The 17,103-nt window shown below is 46.1% G+C and overlaps 1 long non-coding RNA gene across 1 annotated transcript in view; it reads left to right on the top strand.

The window, feature by feature from the left end:
- The first annotated feature begins 718 nt into the window (after window positions 1-718).
- LOC146197784 (uncharacterized) overlaps window positions 719-17,103 on the top strand; it is a 36,977-nt gene continuing 20,592 nt past the window's right edge. The window contains exons 1-2 of the long non-coding RNA XR_014704701.1: window positions 719-836; window positions 7,710-7,823. This is a non-coding gene — a long non-coding RNA (uncharacterized LOC146197784). The remainder of the gene's footprint in view (window positions 837-7,709; window positions 7,824-17,103) is intronic.

Below are 17,103 nucleotides of genomic sequence, written 5' to 3'. Positions count from 1 at the left end.
TGATAAATGGCCTAATCGTCCTGTCATGGTTTGTTCTGGCTGAATGTTTGTATGGTGGTTTTAAGTATTCTTGTTTGTTGATATTAATACAGTCATGATAAAGAAGGTAAAAAAATTTTAAAGAAGCAATGCTCTCTAGAATTGAAGTGATTGCAAAAATTTTTTGGAATAGTTATTGACTTCATAGGGCTCTGCTCCACTCCAGTTGTATGTGCTGTACTACGGCCGATGAATAGAACAAAAATCAGGTTTGCTTCAGAAAAGATTTTTTTTTGTATGGTGGAAGTTCATTAAAAAGTTGTTCTGGCTTTATTCACCTTAAGTATAGCAGACTTAAAAAGAATATGTAAAAAATTGCTGAATATAAATTAAAATAAAATAAAGAATACTGCATCCAGTGGAGACGTGTGTTAAACAGGGTGTCAGCAAAGAAAGATGCTGGTGTCATATTCCAGTTATGAGCAGAGGGCAGTTTGTGTGTTTATGGCTAGTAATAGTCGAGACCTGGCTACCTGCGATGCCAAATGCTTTAATGCTTTCTAGTATCTGCCTGTGGAATTGTCAATGAAACATCACTGTTGAAATGCATGCTTGTTGCTCAGTCTATCATGGTCTACAAAAGTGCTCGATAGACTAGTAAAGTGTCGTGTTCATTTTCACTTTTTCAGTTATTTTAATTTGATTTGGGACTTCCAGCTTCCAAGAGCATGGAAAGATGTCCGACAATGATGTACTGCAAGGCAGCAGGGCCGCCGTGTGCACAATTCGCACAATTCATGCTGAAACATATATATTGGACGATTGCAGCAGCAAGCCTTCATTTTTGTTTACAATAGGTAAGCAGGCTCATGCATTAATTAACTTTTCGTTATTACTTCATATTCTTTTTCATGTGTGCAGGCATCTTCGTAGTTAGAGATGGAGCAGAAATAAGCAATTTATGCAGAAACCCTCATATTGGATAGTATCTCCTGTACCAAGGCTTCATTTCTGTTTACTTGAGGTAAACCAATTCATGTGCATTAATTAGTTCTGTTAGTACCTCGCATTCTTTTACATGTGTGCAGGCATCTTGGCGACAGCTGCGTCCTGCTTAAAGGGACACTAAAGAGAAAAATAAAGTGGGCTTGCATCGATAGAATGTCAGTTCCCAGTTACATAAAAGCCACTCTTTCTCAAAACAGAGCTGTTATAAGGTAGTAAAGAGAAAGAACAGGAATACAGGTATTGCCGCCACAGCCGAAACGGCTGAGGCTCGCAACTACCGTATAAACTCATGTAAGGGCCGCACTTTTTTTTTTTTAAATTCGGGCGAGTGTTTTGAAGGTGCGGCTCTTACACGAATAAAAAATAAAACTTTTTGCGTTGCCAAAAGAAAATGAATGACGATTGTATGCATAGGATTGAAAATGCCTTTATTTTGGCTTTAGGCTCTTCCTCACTCACTGTCCGTGTTCTCGGAGCTCGAGGCTGGCTGGTCCGTTTCCTCAGATGCTCGGTCTTCAAACACGAGGTCATCTTCGGTGCCGTCAAGTTCGTTCGAAATTCCGGTTACTTTGAAACTCTTAAAAATGACTTCAGGAGAAACAGAGCCCCGTGTGCTGACAATCCACTCTGCAACAGTCGCCAAGGGAGCTCTCTTGAGCCGTCCGGTAGGAGTCTTTTCATGAGTAGCGTTCGCCATCCATTCCGTATAGCACCGACGGAACGCAACCTTGAAAGGCCTATTGACGCTCACATCCAGGGGCTGTAGCATACCAGTAAGCCCCCCTGGAATGACTGCCATGTCCGTTCTGGCTTTTCGAAGCTCGTCTTTCACCCCCTCAGTCAAGTGCCCGCGGAAGCTATCCAGCACAAGCAGGGATTTTTTTACCAGCATGGCACCGGGGCGCTTATTCCACACCGATCGAATCCAATCGGACACGAGGGTGTCGTTCATCCAGCCCTTTTCTTGAGCGCGTACGACGATGCCTCGAGGGAACTGCTCATTGGGAATATTCTTCCGCTTGAAAATAACATACGACGGCAACTTGCGGCCGTCTGCCGTAATGCATAACATCACTGTGCAACGCTGCCGCTCTGCACCAGTTGTACGCACAGTGACACTCTTGCTCCCCTTGAAGTCGATTGTGCAGTTTTCTGGGCTGTCAAACCATACCGGAGTTTGGTCTGCGTTTTCGATTTGCGATAAGCAATATTGATTCTGCTGTCGCACTGCGATAACATACTTCTGAAAATTCAGCAGCTTGTCTTCGTATTCGTGAGGAAGCCGCTGACACATTGTTGTCCTTCGCCGAATGGACAAATTGTTGCACATCATAAATCTTCGCGCCCAACCAGCACTTGCTTTAAAATCTTTGCGAGGAATACTCTTTGCACGCGCCAGCTCTAGTGCCTTGAAACGCAGCATGTCGGTAGACAGAGCATACACGTTGCTTCGCACCTCGGAGACATAGCTGGCGAGCTCTACTTCAAGCTCCGGGAATTTACAGGGCTTACCCCTGAAGGCGCGTCTAGTGCCCGACGTGCTTGCCAACGAATCTTTCTGGTTGCACCAGCGTCGCACATTCTTCTCGTCGACGTCAAAGTGCCTTGCTGCTGCGCGCTTACCGTGCTTCAGGGCATAGTCGATGACTTTTAGCTTGAACGCTGCAGTATAACTGTTCAAGTACTTGCCCATCCTGGCCAGGTAGAATGGCTATGCAGACACGCAAGTCGAGCAGGCTTGAGCCACCAAGCAATCCCCAAAGGTGCACGATAAACACGAGGATGACGAGACGAGGCCTGACGAGGTGCCGATGGGGCTGACAAAGCAAGGAAGAGAACAACCGGTTGTGCCGCTGTTTAGGGTCCGCTGTTCCGATGCGCGCGCCGCGTTTCGGACTGCCACGTAAACACGGCGAGCGCGGGCAACGTTGAGCGCGGGTGCATCTGGCGCGCGCTTTGAAAAAGTGGGGGTGCGGCTCTTACACGAATAAATTCTAGAATATTTTTTAGCAATTTTATCTAGTCAAAAGTGGGGGTGAGGCCCATACACAGGTGCGGCCCTTACACGAGTTTATACGGTACAAATCACGTGACGCGTAAGGGATCCCGGAGGCTGACAAATGCGAATTGTGTTGACCGCTTGAATGCGTAGTCTGTTTTGTCTCGAATATGGTAACATGGTTTTATCGCACGTAAACGACTGCGAAAAGACGAAAAGACAATGTAAATGCTGCAAGGCAAATCTAAAAATATACTAATTTCGTCCGCTTGTTGGTACATGCCGCTAGTCTCTCGTCATCACGTAGTAGGAGAAAACAGTTTGAATTCTACTGGCGGGAACAAAAAAACCTAGACTTCTTATCGGAATATCTCAGCAATAATTCAATTTTTTGCTTCCGGATATGCGGCGACAGTGTCACCAAAAGCCGTTTATTAGATTTTGATAGCATATTTGGGTGTCTTTAGTGCCCCTTTAAGACTGGAGCAGAGAATGGCAGTTGTGTTGATTGTTCCTGGTAAGCTGGTGTAAATGCATTTCGTTTTTATTTGTTCACTTTCTTTTGCATCTAGACAGGCATCAGGCTGAGCATAAGTCTCCTTGTCTCCATTCTGTTTGGCTAATGATGAATTCTACCATCGTTCTGGTTTAATGAAGAGAGCTGCCTGCTAGTTCTAATTAGCATTTTATTTAAAACATTAGTGAGTGGCAAGTTGGTTTTGCATACTCTAGATTGTAGTGCTCTACTAACAGGGATGAGTTAAGAAGAGCTCTGACTAGCAACTGTATTTTATTGCCCTCAACCAGATTATATAAGCACTAGGTCCAGAACAACAAAATGAAAAACCAGCGCATCACTTTACGCATCCATGGTATGGTTATCACATTTTTTTCTCATTCCTCCAATCTTGCATCCTATCATTGGCATTCAAAAATCAACTTTTTTTTTCGCTAATGCACACAGAGGGGTTACTGACACATTTATCTGCGCATTTTCATATCGCCAGAGCGCCTACTATCACCCTTGCGATGGTGCCCCAGCACTTGCGAAGAATAGCTCTTTCAGCAGGGGTTCAGCATTAGCACTGGCTACAGTGTAAGGCAAGTTCTCCTAAATTTGGGCCCCTTAGGTGTCTTTTATGTTCTTGCAATCGTGTTCAGACACCTCCCTGTTTGGTCTGTGTAGATGTTGCCGCACAGCAGGGGAACTGAATACACCGTATCTTTGCAGTCTACGAGACGCAGATGGTGCCTCATCACGCAGTCAGGCTCATATTTGATGTCGGAATTCACACCTTTGCACAACTGATGCAGTTTTTCAGGGCCAAGAGGAAAATATCTGCCTGCTGTATTTCTTATCTTTTTAAAATTGCATGATACCACATGTAAGTAAGGTATTCAAATTTCAACATTATTAAGGTATCACAGCTACCTTTGTTCAAGATTCATTTGTGGTGGGCCCCTTTTGCATTTGTTTAATTATGCTGTCAACAATAGCAATTAGGGGATGAGGTGGATATCCAGCTTGATCCATACAATGCACTTGCTTATGAAAAGCCTCTTCTTTATGCTGTCCACGACTTTTCAATCACAATGGCTCTTTACAAGCTTCATGTGAGCTGAGGCATATGGAAGGACTGGTTTGTTACCCCTCGGTTCACAGGCCCAGCACATATGTTGAGAGCTGAAGTACAGTCCCAAATTTAAGGACCTAATGTGGCTATCAGCCGGGTGCTCGTGAGCCATCGTCAACGATAGAAGACACTGTGAACAATGCTAAAACTTCGGACACTCGTGTGTTCACACAACTGTTCTTGTTATTCAGGAGCTGCTTGGAACTTACTTGAATTCCACCTTTTCACATTTCGAAGACCACATTATTTCTCAACGAAACGGGATTTGCATTGGTTTTTGTGTCGTGCCCATCTTGAGTGATATATGCCTTACGGTCGACGAAGGCAAGATACAGGAATGATGCGTTAAGTTTGGAAGAGACTAAGTTCTAGGTTTGTTGACGCTTGTTATCCTCAATGACGACAACGGTTGTGCGAACACACGAGCTTCGACCACTGACGGTGACTCACGAGCGCCTGGCCTACAGTCACATTAAGTTCTAGATTTGGGACCATACTTCGGCTCTCAACACGTTTGCTAGGCCTGTGAGCTGAGGGGTAGAAACCAGTCCCCTGTATGCCTCAGCTCACTCAAAGCTAGTAAAGAGCCATTCTGAAGACGTGCTTCGGGAGCACTCTTGAAAAGTCGTGGGAACCGTAAAGAAGAAGCCTTTCAGAGGCAGGTGCGTCGTCTGGAGCAAGCCGGATATCCAGGTCATCTCCTAATTGCTGTTGCGGAGAGCATACTTACACAATCGCGAAAAGGGCCCACCAGATATGAATGTCGAAGAAAGGTAGCTGCGATACCATGCTTACATGCGGTACCACACAAATTCAAAAAGATAGGAAATATAGTGGGGGTTGATATTTTCTTCTGGGCCCAAAAGAAAGCTGCATCAATTATGCAAAGGTGCAAATTCTGACACCGAATGTAACCCGGCTGCGTGACAAGGCACCGTCCGTGTCTCATAAATTATGAAAACCATGTGGTGTGTTCAGTTCCCCTGCCATGCGGCAACATCTACATAGGCCAGACAGAGAGGTGCGTGAACACAACATTGTCAGAACTTGCCTTACATTGTAGCCAGTGCAAGGACTGTACCCCTGCCCTTGACAGAACAACTATTCTTCTCAAGTATCAGGACACCACCACAAAGGTGATAATAGAGGCTCTGGTGATCTCAAAATGCACAGATAAATGTGTCGTAACCCCTCTGTGTGCATTAGCAAAAAATAAATGTCATTTCTGAACACCAATGATGAGATCAAAGATTGGAGAAACGGGACACAAAGGTGATAATTGTGCCACAGATGTGTAAAGCGATGTGTTGGTTCTATTTTTTAAACCTGCTGCATATGTAATCTGGTTCAGGGTAATATAGAATAGAGCTGTTAGTCAGTGCTTGAGTTCTTCTTATGTCGTCCCTGTTACTACTGCGCTGCAATCCCCATTGAGCATTTTATAATGACCCAGCAGTGAACACTCAAAACGAGTTATTAATAGCCCTTTTACCATTTTTATGTTTGCTGTGTATACATATTTGTCTCAGCAGCAGCCTCGTAGCAGTTTCACAGTGCTTTTACAACCATACAGTATGCATGTTATAGATGAAACCAATTTTCCTGCCCTCACCAACAGACGGTTTTAATGGTGCTTGTTTTAAAACATGCTCTCATAGTGGTTTTCATACTGAAGTGAAAATAACTTTTAAGCATTTTTGTGAGCAATTATGGCACTGTGTATTGCATGTTTCTGAAAGGAATTGGCAGTTTAAATTTTAATGTCACTGGATTTTAGGACCATGCTTCACTACTGTCATTATTTAAAGTTCTATTTGAGGCTATTTTGGAAAGAGTAAAACAAACAATAGTTGGCATTTTAACCAGTACTACCTTTTAATATCATGTATGGGTTTGCAGAAAAGGGAATGATGGTATAGATGAAACAGAAGCAGACTTCATGTTCTTTAAGGAGACAGACTAGTGGAGTTTGCATAGGTGAATTTTGTCAGTGTATTCCTGCTTGAATTTTGTCATCTCTTTTGGTTGCAGCTCATTTTCTATGTGACTATTATCTGACTGTCGTACCTAGTCTGGCAATGCAGGTAGTTCCACTCTCTTAAGGCAGTGCTTGCTAAGGACCATGCAGTGCAATCCTCCAGTGTCAGTCTTTAACATCGTGGATTGCTTGGGTTCCCAAGATATAAGTGCTGAATATGAAGCAGAGTCTGCGTCTATTATTGTTCAGGCTTTCTATTCTTGCATCGGTGCTTGTTAAGTTTTTAAGTTTTCAGTGCAGAACTTCTTGCCTACATTTTAGGCAATAAAATGTGTGTTCACAAAAGTAAATGTGAAGTGTTAGTTTTTTTATGCTTAGTTGCACTCAGTGCAATATTTACACTGGTATTACAGCTCAACTCTCAAAGTTGTCATTTATTTGTTAAGCCATCATGTAGTTTGCATGTCTACATCAATTGCGACTGAAGCGTTTATCTCCTGCCTTTGTCACAACCTCTTGGGACAGCACTATTTTTGGGATAGCATTATGAATAATTTTTATGCAAAATGTTAATGAGAATTTTTAACATGTTCCAATACAGGACAGCCATCCAGCTATTTAATGAGTGCAGAGGCTGTGTTTTCTGTGCTTGTGTGCATTACAAAGGAGCTAACCTGCGAAAAGATTCAGATGTTTGATCCACCGTAAGGCATAAGGACACAGAAAATGTGGCCGTTGTGCATGCTAGGATCACTGAATGGCCAGTATAGTCGAGATAAAACCTTGCTTGGCTGCAGAGGTGCACCAAATAGTGCATGATTGCTTATTGCAGTGATCAGGAGAGGATTTAGTGAAAAAGCTATGAACGTTTAGCTTATGTCTTGAAATGTTCTTGCAAGATGTTTTTTAGCCAACTTTTAGCGTAACGTTAGCAAGTTACAGGAACGCCTCAGGCCTGCTACAGCTAGATAACAGCTATGACTAGACTTCTACTAGGTCAGAAGTCAAACCGGCATCAGACATTGGGTTTTTGCGAGAATGCGGGTAATAGTGCTGCAGCACTAAAAACAGCTGCGTCTCAATTTCGATCCTATGTCACGTGTGCATGCAGGAGGATGTCGGTACATTTCTTGGGTACATCATGTGTGCTCCAAAATCCCTCTGGACGTGGTGCCCGGTTAGCATATCCTCGGGCTGAGGCATTGGCGGCCTCATTTCCTTCCAAGTGAGTGTGTCCCGGAGTTTATATGATGTAGGTATCCGGGAGGTGATGAGTTGTGGTGCGACGGAGGATTTAAACTGCTATGCTGGAAATTCTTCCCTTTTGGTAGTTTCTGCATGCAGACTGTGAATCGGTAAGAATTTGAAGTGCTATGCTGGAAATTCTTCCCTTTTGGTAGTTTCTGCATGCAGACTGTGAATTGGTGAGAATGACGTGTTGTTTGCTCGTCGAGACCGCCAATGCGATTGCAGCCTCTTCGGCTGCGTCAGTGTCATTTGTTGTAATAAACGGCAGTGGTCTTTTCTGTAAATGTGGAATCCATGACGCTAATGGAGTGGGCTTGTCTTCCCAGGTATTTTGCTGCATCAGTGTACCTCGTTTCCGGATTTGTTCCGTGCACTTTGCTCAGGGCCCGAACTCTTACCAGGCGCCGGTCTTTGTTGTATGTAGGATGCATATTTCGCGGGATGGGGGCTATGGTGATGTATGAGCAGATTTCGTCCGGGAAGCGCTGCTTGGGGTTTTTTTTTGTTCTAAGCCTTCTCTGTATCCCAGTTTCTTTAGGGTTGCACATCCAGTTTCTCTTAGTTTTAAGCGTTTCAGTTGGTTTACTTTGTGGGCCTTGGTAAGCTCCTCCCACGTGTTATGAAGGCCGAGGCGGAGGAGGCGTTGCGTAGATGCACGTTCGGATATACCGATGCTGATTTTCATGGCTTTACGAATGAGTGTGTTGAGTTTTCCTACTTCTGCCTTCTTTAGATCTAAATATGGTGTTCCGTATGTTATGCGGCTTATGATGAGAGCCTGGACGATGCGGAGAGTATCTTGTTTTTTCATTCCGTGTCTTCTGCTGGCCACGCGGTGGACCAGGTGTGCCACTTGAGTAACAGTAGCCTGAAATCTCGGGAGTGTTGCAGACCCTGATCCATCTTTCGGGATGTTTAGGCAAAGAATGCGAAGAGAGTCTGCTTGAGGGATAGGGGTTCCGTCAAGAAAGATTTCTGGATCAGGAATGTCATCTTTTGGTGGTCTTCCTCGAGTCCTGGCTTTAAGAACCAGGAGTGCAGATGAGTCCGCAATTTCTTAGGTAGTTATTCATGCAGTCGACAGCTTCCTGAAGGGCGTCTTGCTGCAGTCTTAGGCAGCCGCCTCGAATCCATATTGTTATATCATCGGCATATAGAGCATGTCGTATGCCATTGATTTTATCTAGATCCCTCGGGAGTTTCATCATAGCGATAATAAATAAGAGGGACGATATAACAGAGCCTTGCGGATTGCCTTTGTCCGCTACTAGGAATTTGTCCGTCTTGAGATTCCCCAGGCTTATGGTTGCGGTACGATTCATTAAGAATGTATGAACATATTTATATGCTCGCTCTCCGCAATTGCTGTCCTGTAGGTTGCGAAGAATTGCGGCGTGTGGAACGTTCTCAAACGCTCCCTTTATATGCATTGCAAAAATGATGCTCTTAAGAAAAAAAAATCTTTTTAAACACATAGTACAACATTATACAATGAGATGGTGCTGCGTGCTCAAAAGCAAATCATCATCAGCCTGATTATACCCACTGCATGGCGAAGGCCTCTCCCATATTTCTCCACTTAACCTGGTTCTGTGCTAGCTGCATCCACTTGACCCCTGCGAACTTCTTAATCTCATCCGCCCACCTAACTTTCTGCCGCCCCCTGCTATGCTTTCCTTCCCTTGGAATCCAGTTTGTTACCCTCAGCGACCATCGGTTATCCTCTCTTCGCACTACATGTCCTGCCCATGTCCATTTCTTCTTAATTTCTACTAGAATGTCGGTAACTTAAGTTATTTCTCTGACCCACTCTGCACGCTTTCTATCTCTTAATGTTACCCTTACCATTTTTCATTCCATAGCCCTCTGGGTTGTCCTCAACTTAAGTAGAACTCTCTTGGTTAGCCTCCACGTTTCAGCCCCATAGGTGAGTACAGGCAAGATGCAACTGTTGTATACTTTCCTCTTGAGCGATACCGGTAAGCTGCCAGTCATAATCTGCGAGTGCTTGCCAAATGCTCTCCATCCCAATCGTATTCTTCTTGTTATTTCCTTTTCGTGGTCCGGATCTGCGGTTACTACCTGTCCTAAGTAGACATATTCGCCTACTACTTCCAATATTTCGCTACCTAATGCAAACTGCTGTTCCTTCCAGAGGCTGTTAAACATTACCTTAGTCATCTGCATAATGATTTTCAAGCCTACCTTTCTACTTTTCCTGTCTAGATCATCAATCATTATTTGCAGTTCATCCCCCGAGTTGCTTATCAAGGCAATGTCATCAGCAAATCGCAGATTATTGAGGTATTCTCCATCTACCCTTATCCCTAACTGCTCCCATTCCAAGTCTCTGAATACTTCCTCTAAACAAGCTGTGAATAGTACTGGGGAGATTGTGTCTCCTTGCCTAACACCTTTCTTTATGGGAATTTTGTTACTTTCTTTATGCAGAACTATGGTTGCTGTGCAGCCAGTATATATATATCTTCCAGCACTTTCACGTACGGCTCGTCTACCCCCTGATTTCGCAATGCCTGCATCACCGCCGAGGTTTCAACTGAGTCAAATGCTTTTTCGTAATCAATGAATGCTATGTATATGGGCTGGTTATATTACGAGCATTTTTCTATCACCTGATTGATGGTATGGATATGCTCGATAGTAGAGTACCGTTTCGAAAACCTGCTTGATCCTTTGCTTGATTGCAGTCTAAGGTTGTCCTGATTCTATTAGCGATTATCTTAGTAAATACCTTATACGTAACAGATAGTAAGCTGATTGGTCTGTAATTTTTAAGGTCCTTAGAGTCCCCTTTCTTGTGAATGAGAATAATGTTTGCATTCTTCCATGGTTCCGGTACCGTCGATAACACCAGGCACTGCGTCTACAGGGTGGCCAGTTTTTCTAGCACGATATCCCCCCCGTCCTTCAGCAAATCTGTAGTTATCTGATCCTCTCCAGCTGATTTCCCCCTTTTCATAGTTTCTAGTGCTTTCTTGACCTCGTCCTTCGTCACTGCTGGAACGTCTGACTGTTTTTCCCTACCGCCAATCTCATTACGGTCCTGACTACTTTGGCTACTGTAGAGATCTGTATTGAACTCCTCGGCTACTTTGACTATCTTGTCCATATTAGTGATGACGTTGCCCGCCTTGTCCCTTATCGCATACATCTGGTTTTTGCCTATGCCCAATTTCTTCTTTACCGCTTTAAGGCTTCCCCCGTACTTTACAGCATGCTCAATTTTCTCCATGTTATACTTCCTTATATAGGCCACCTTGCGCTTATTGATTAGCTTTGATATCTCGGCCAATTCGATCTGGTCTGTTGGATTGGAAGCTTTCATACTCTGGTGTTTCTTAATCAAATCTTTCGTCTCCTTAGACAGCTTACCGGTATCCTCTCTAACTATCCTACCGCCTACTACCACGCACTCAGTAATGATATCTCTGAAATTATTGTTCCTTGCTTCTAGGCTAATGTCGCCATCCTCAGTTAAAGCTGAATACCTGTTCTGTAGCGAGATCCTGAACTCTTCTGCCCTCCCTCTCACCGCTAATTCGTTGATGGGTTTCTTTCTTACTAATATGTTGCGTTCCTTCTTCAGATTTAGGCTAATTCGGGACCTCACCATCCTGTGGTCACTGCATCGCACTTTCCTGATTACCTCTACATCCTGCACAATGGTGGGGCTTGAACACATTATGAAGTCAATTTCATTTTTAGTCTCTCCGTTAGGACTTTTCCATGTCCATTTCCGGTTCTTCCGTTTGCTGAAGAAGGTATTCATGATTCGTAAGTTATTGCGCTCTGCAAACTCAACTAGTAACTCCCCCCTGCTATTCCTAGAACCAATGCTATAGTCACCTACTGCCTTGTCTCCTGCCGGTTTTTTCCCTACCTTGGCATTAAAGTCGCCCATTAGTACAGTATACTGCGTCTTTACTTTTCGCGTTGCCGATTCTACATCTTCATATAAGCTTTCAACTGCCTGGTCATCATAGCTACACGTAGGTGCATAGGCCTGTACAACCTTCAGTTTATACCGCTTATTAGGCCTAATTACGATGCCTGCAACCCTCTCATTATTACTATAGAATTCATCTATATTTCCCGCTATATACTTATTGACAAGGAAACCTACTCCTAGTTGTCGCCTCTCTGGTAAACCTCGATAACACAGTACATGCCCATCCTTCAGTACAGTATATGCCTCATTCGGCCTCCTAGCCTCACTAAGCCCTATGACATCACATTTCGTGCCCTCTAGTTCCTCTAACAGCACTGCTAAACTAGCTTCACTAGCTAGGGTTCTAGCATTAAACGTTGCCAGGGTCAGTTTCCAATGGCGGCCTGTCCAGCGGAGCCAGGCTTTCTTAGCACCCCCTGCTGCGTCACAGGTCTGACCGCCGCCGTGGTCAGTTGTTCCGCAGCCGCTGGTGACTGAGGGCCGGGGTTTTATGGAGCTTATCATGGGAGGTTGCGGCCAATTACTGCACCAGGGTGGCTAACTCCTGTTCTGGTGAGGGAGTGCGTTGCCGGAGGTGTTCATCGGCATCAGGTCGCACCCCAAACCTGTTTATGTAATTCCATCGACACGCGGATTTTTTTTTTTTTCATCCGGTGGAGAATTGCGCGGCACCGAGATTTGAACCCCGGTCCTCTTGCATGCGAGGCGGATGTTCTACCGCTACGCCATCGCTGCAAAAAGCAAATGAAAACAAATAAAAGAAATTGTAATGTCACATGGTTCGCACGGTAGAACCTCCATTAAGAGTCTCCCCGATTTTGCGGTCGGCATGTTTTTCAAGTGCAATGTTTGAGTATACTTTGTGCACGCGCACTAACACACTATAGATCGGACTTCGAAAAAGCATAATTTATTTACTTCTTTCATTGACGCCGCACTCGTGCAATTTGAACCTGGTGTACAGGCGTGGCGTGATATGGTTCATAGGGTCACAAAGAGTCGGACACGACTGAACTGAACTGAACTGACATTAAGGCTACCTGCTGTACTCGGGTCCCAAGAGCATTTCTGCACAAGTGCACAGCTTTTGGCAACGGTGCCGCCCGCTGGCGCACCGGGACACGTGAACTGTGCCGCCCTCCCTGCCTAGTTGCCTTTCACGTCGCTGGGCCTAGCTGGTTTCATATCGAAGCGGCAGCGGACGGCGCTTTGGAATAGGCTAACGCTGTAATAAATGTTGGACTTTCGCGCCGCTTTACTGGGAAGCCTTTCGCATAAAAAACGCATTCTTGATTCGCAAGACGCCTTCAGCAGCGGAGCTAGCAGACTCCAGGCTAGTCGCGCCGGGCAGCAGCAGCAGCAAAGTGGATGTGGAAAAAAAAGCTCGCTTGTATCGCTGTAATCACTCTACCAGCACCTCAGTATTGGTCAAACAATCCTCCCAATTTATTCGTATTCATGGTCTTTTGTACGGAGTTGCTATGCACGCGAATAAACGGTAGATTTGCGATAGCGGAGGCTATCTGAGCCGATCGTGGCGGGTCGTTTTGCATGCCCAGATCGCCTAAAAGCACAGATGACACCACATGCTTGAATTGAGTCACTCAGGCCTGCCGCGTCGGGACCAGTCAGCTAGTGAGCGGGCATGAGCATGGGCAGCTCTAGCGCGGTATCAGGTCACAATGGCTGACGTCTGATCAGGCCATGGATTTTATTTTTTTACGGATAAAACATTTTTTTTTTCTGACGCCAGCTTGGAGCTCACAGCGCCGGCAAACCGGGCTGAGAAAGCAGCATCTTCATAGTAGTCAGTACCTTTGTTCAACATGTCTAATCAGCTGATATTTCCTGGACACTCACTGCCAAGCTTTCGTTGCTGCTGTTAGTTCTGCTTTTTCACTTGAGTCGCTGGAGAGCGGGTTGAAGTGAAAGCGCTCGGCAATATCAATAACATCCGCGCCTTTGGGCGAAACAGCGTTGAACTAATTATGCTACGCTGAAACACTGCTCAGTGACGATATCATCTTGCAAGTGCAATCGCAAGCAGACGAAGAACGCTACTCGTATGCGTCATTAGATTGTGTGTGTACGTGTCACCAGTCTTGCCAGCAGGAGGCGCTTGTGTGGCGCGCTCGCATCTTTGACATCATCGCGTGCTCGTGCTCAGAGAGTTCGAAACCGAAAGTGGTCCTGATAAATGCCCTAATAAATAAATTAATTGAGGCCTGTTGGGGCTTTTTGGGTCGCAGTCCCTCAGTTTTGGACCACCGTGGATCGCTTAAAGCAAACATCCTGAAACAGAAAATATACGTCTCTATACTCCTTTAAACCTTTACCCAAGAATATGTCCCCCGTCCACCACGAAGGGCTACGCATAGCATGGGCTCACGTCCTACATGCCAAGTACGGCCGATACGTCAATCCAGCGTACGTGGACACTGCGGAATGTCGGCATACCCCGAGGCAAGCATTCGCACTGGCTGCTGTGAACGGGAACGGTTCCCCGTTGGTGGCCACTTCAACCGCAACCACATCCTCCAAGACGGCGGAGGAAGTGGCCATAGCCTTAGCTATAGGAAACACGTCCGCTGATATTGTATTCAGTGATTCTAAAGCAGCCATTAGCAATTTTGCTAGGTCTCTGCTGCCATCGTGTCCCTGTGTGTCAGGACGTGACATTGGTGGAGCTGCTGGGTAAGGATTCTCATGCAGTGCACCCCAACATGAAACTCGAGCCCAGTATTAAGTACTGGCCGCCGGATTTTCTTGGGGTCCGCACTGCACCTGAGATCTGCGCTAGCCGACGTCAACAAGGCAAAGCTCCGGAATTTGGACTCCTCGCCGAGCAGAACGTGTCTCGGGCTAACTTCACCCTGGCCTCCCAGTTGCAACAGCATGACAATGCGACTGCGACACGGATAGTCTACGTGCCTGTAACACCAAGGACTATCTCCCCTTTCCGTGGCGATGGCCTGGATGACATTGAAGACTGGGTACAACATTATGAACGGGTTGCTCGCCACAAAGGGTGGACACCGGATCAATGCCTGCAGAATATTTACTTCTCGCTGGAGGCACCGGTGAAGTACTGGTTCAAGAACCACGAAGCTTCGTTGACATCTTGGGAGACGTGCAAGAGCGAACTGTTACACACGTTCGCGAACCAATACCGATGACAGCATGCAGAAAAGCTACTGCAAACTCATATTCAGGGCCCAGCGGAGAGCATGAGAAGTTTCGTCGAGGACGTTCTGCACTTAAGCTCTTGCGCCGACCCTAGGGCTGCTGAGGAGAAAAAAGTATGAGCGTTGATTCGAGGCATACGAAGTGAGATTTTTGGTGGACTTATACGAAATCTACCAACTACAGTAGCGAGTTTTGTCACCGAAGCTACTACTATCAAGCGGACGTTGGCCACAAGGAACACCCACTATCAGCGATTGGGCAACAACTTCCCGAACATATCGAGCCTTACCTCGCCTAGCTTTTGGAGGTTTTGGCATCGCTGATACAGTCGAACCCGGATATATCGAACTCGAAGGGGATCGCGATATAGTTTGATATATCGATAATTCGATATACAGAAATTGGCTTGTGACGTACTTACGATGCAAAAAAAAACAATACCATATTTGTCGCGTAATCAACCCACTCGCATAATGAACCCACCCTCCACTTTTGCACCGAGAATTTGAAAAAAAAAAAAGAAATGCGTTAAGGCCAGATCGCTAACATGCAAGCGATTGAGCGATTTCTGCGACAAGCGGCAGCGACAGAGCCAAAAATTTCAAACTTGTTGGAAATGGGTCCTTCTCGCTGCTCGAGCCACCCTGGCAGCTCAAAACAAAGTTTCTGTGTGGCCGCGGCAGAAATCGCGAGCGTTTTCGCTTGCATGTCGATGGCGCACGTCACTCCGTTTCGGTCATCTCATCCACAGCTCATTTCTTGGCAGCGTGCCAAGATGCTGCGGAGTGATAACGTCAGGGTGCGTTTATCTTTTGATAGCTCCTGCGGCGGGGAGCGAACTTGGCAGAGTGCCCGTGATGGCTTGATCACACAAGCCTGGTTCGATTTAGCACGCCGCGCTTGGGAGGGGCGTCATGATCGCAGCAGCTGACCGCGTGCTTTCGTTCATTCATACATGCAAGGATAAATGACTCCCGCCAAAAAAAAACAAAAAAAAACCTGCCGCTTAACGCCCGAACAGCACAACGATAAGAAAGAATAACTCTCAGAAAGAACAAAAAAAAACAAACAGAGCTGCTGCTTTTTAACGACCGCAGGCGCCATAGTCATGTCAGCCGTCGCGCGCAGAGGGTTTGCAATACACGCTGGAGAAAGCGTCCGGTACCTGTCTGAAAACGGGCTGAGCTGGCTTGGCACATGCATAGCGCGTGCTGAAGGAGAGAGATAGCTTGGCAAAAGGATGGGCACACCCACGCACGTGGCTTGCAAACGTCATGTGTTGGCGCGCGGGAAACGATAACTGCAGATGCGAGCGCTTTTGGGGAATGGGCACGGCACTGCCCAGACCAGCCGTCGCCGAACTGCCCCTCTCATTCCTTCCACGCATGGCTTGAAAACGTCACGCGGATATATGACGCGGCTTTCCTATACTTTAACATGGGATTTTCAAGGGGATATTCCGTGAGTTCGATATAACCAAAATTTGATATATCCGGGTTCGATATAAACGGGTTCGACTTTATTCGCAATATCATCCACGAAGTCGTGCGAGAAGAGCTCAAGAGGGTTTTTCCTGCTTCAGAGCAATGTTCCCCAGCAACTATTACTACAGCCGTTCGGAAGTGCAACACGCACTTGCTTCAGGAGTAGTACCCGTTGTTGCGCTACACACACAACCACCGATGGTGAGCTATGCCGCTATGGCCAGTAGGCTGCCTCCCGCCCCTCGCCAGTACACCCAGGCTGAGGATCTCGGCCCTCGGCGCCGCGAATATGTGCCGCAATATGAAGCACCCACGGAGCCGTGAGGGCGAAGGAAGTCCGACATCTGGAGGACCACTGACAGGTGGCCATTGTGTTTTAACTGCAGTGAGCCGGACCACATGTATCGTCGTTGCCCTTATCGAGAACTCTGCCTTCGAGGATTCAGCCGACGAGATCCGCGCCCCCGCTACGGTGAACAGCCGCAGGAGACCTAAGAGTATCTTCGAAGTCCACCATTGTCGCCAGTGCAAGCTTATCAGTTTTTCTTTATTGAGTGGCTTGCCCCAAATGCAGGGCTTGGCTTGACTTACAGGCCACACCTTTGGAGACGGTGAAG

The sequence above is a fragment of the Amblyomma maculatum genome, chromosome 2, assembly GCF_055883805.1.
Source record: "Amblyomma maculatum isolate TAMU_Amacu chromosome 2, ASM5588380v1, whole genome shotgun sequence".
NCBI classification, from domain to species: domain Eukaryota; kingdom Metazoa; phylum Arthropoda; class Arachnida; order Ixodida; family Ixodidae; genus Amblyomma; species Amblyomma maculatum.
Note: the sequence above shows the minus strand (reverse complement) of the source record. Positions and strands in the feature narration are given on the sequence as shown.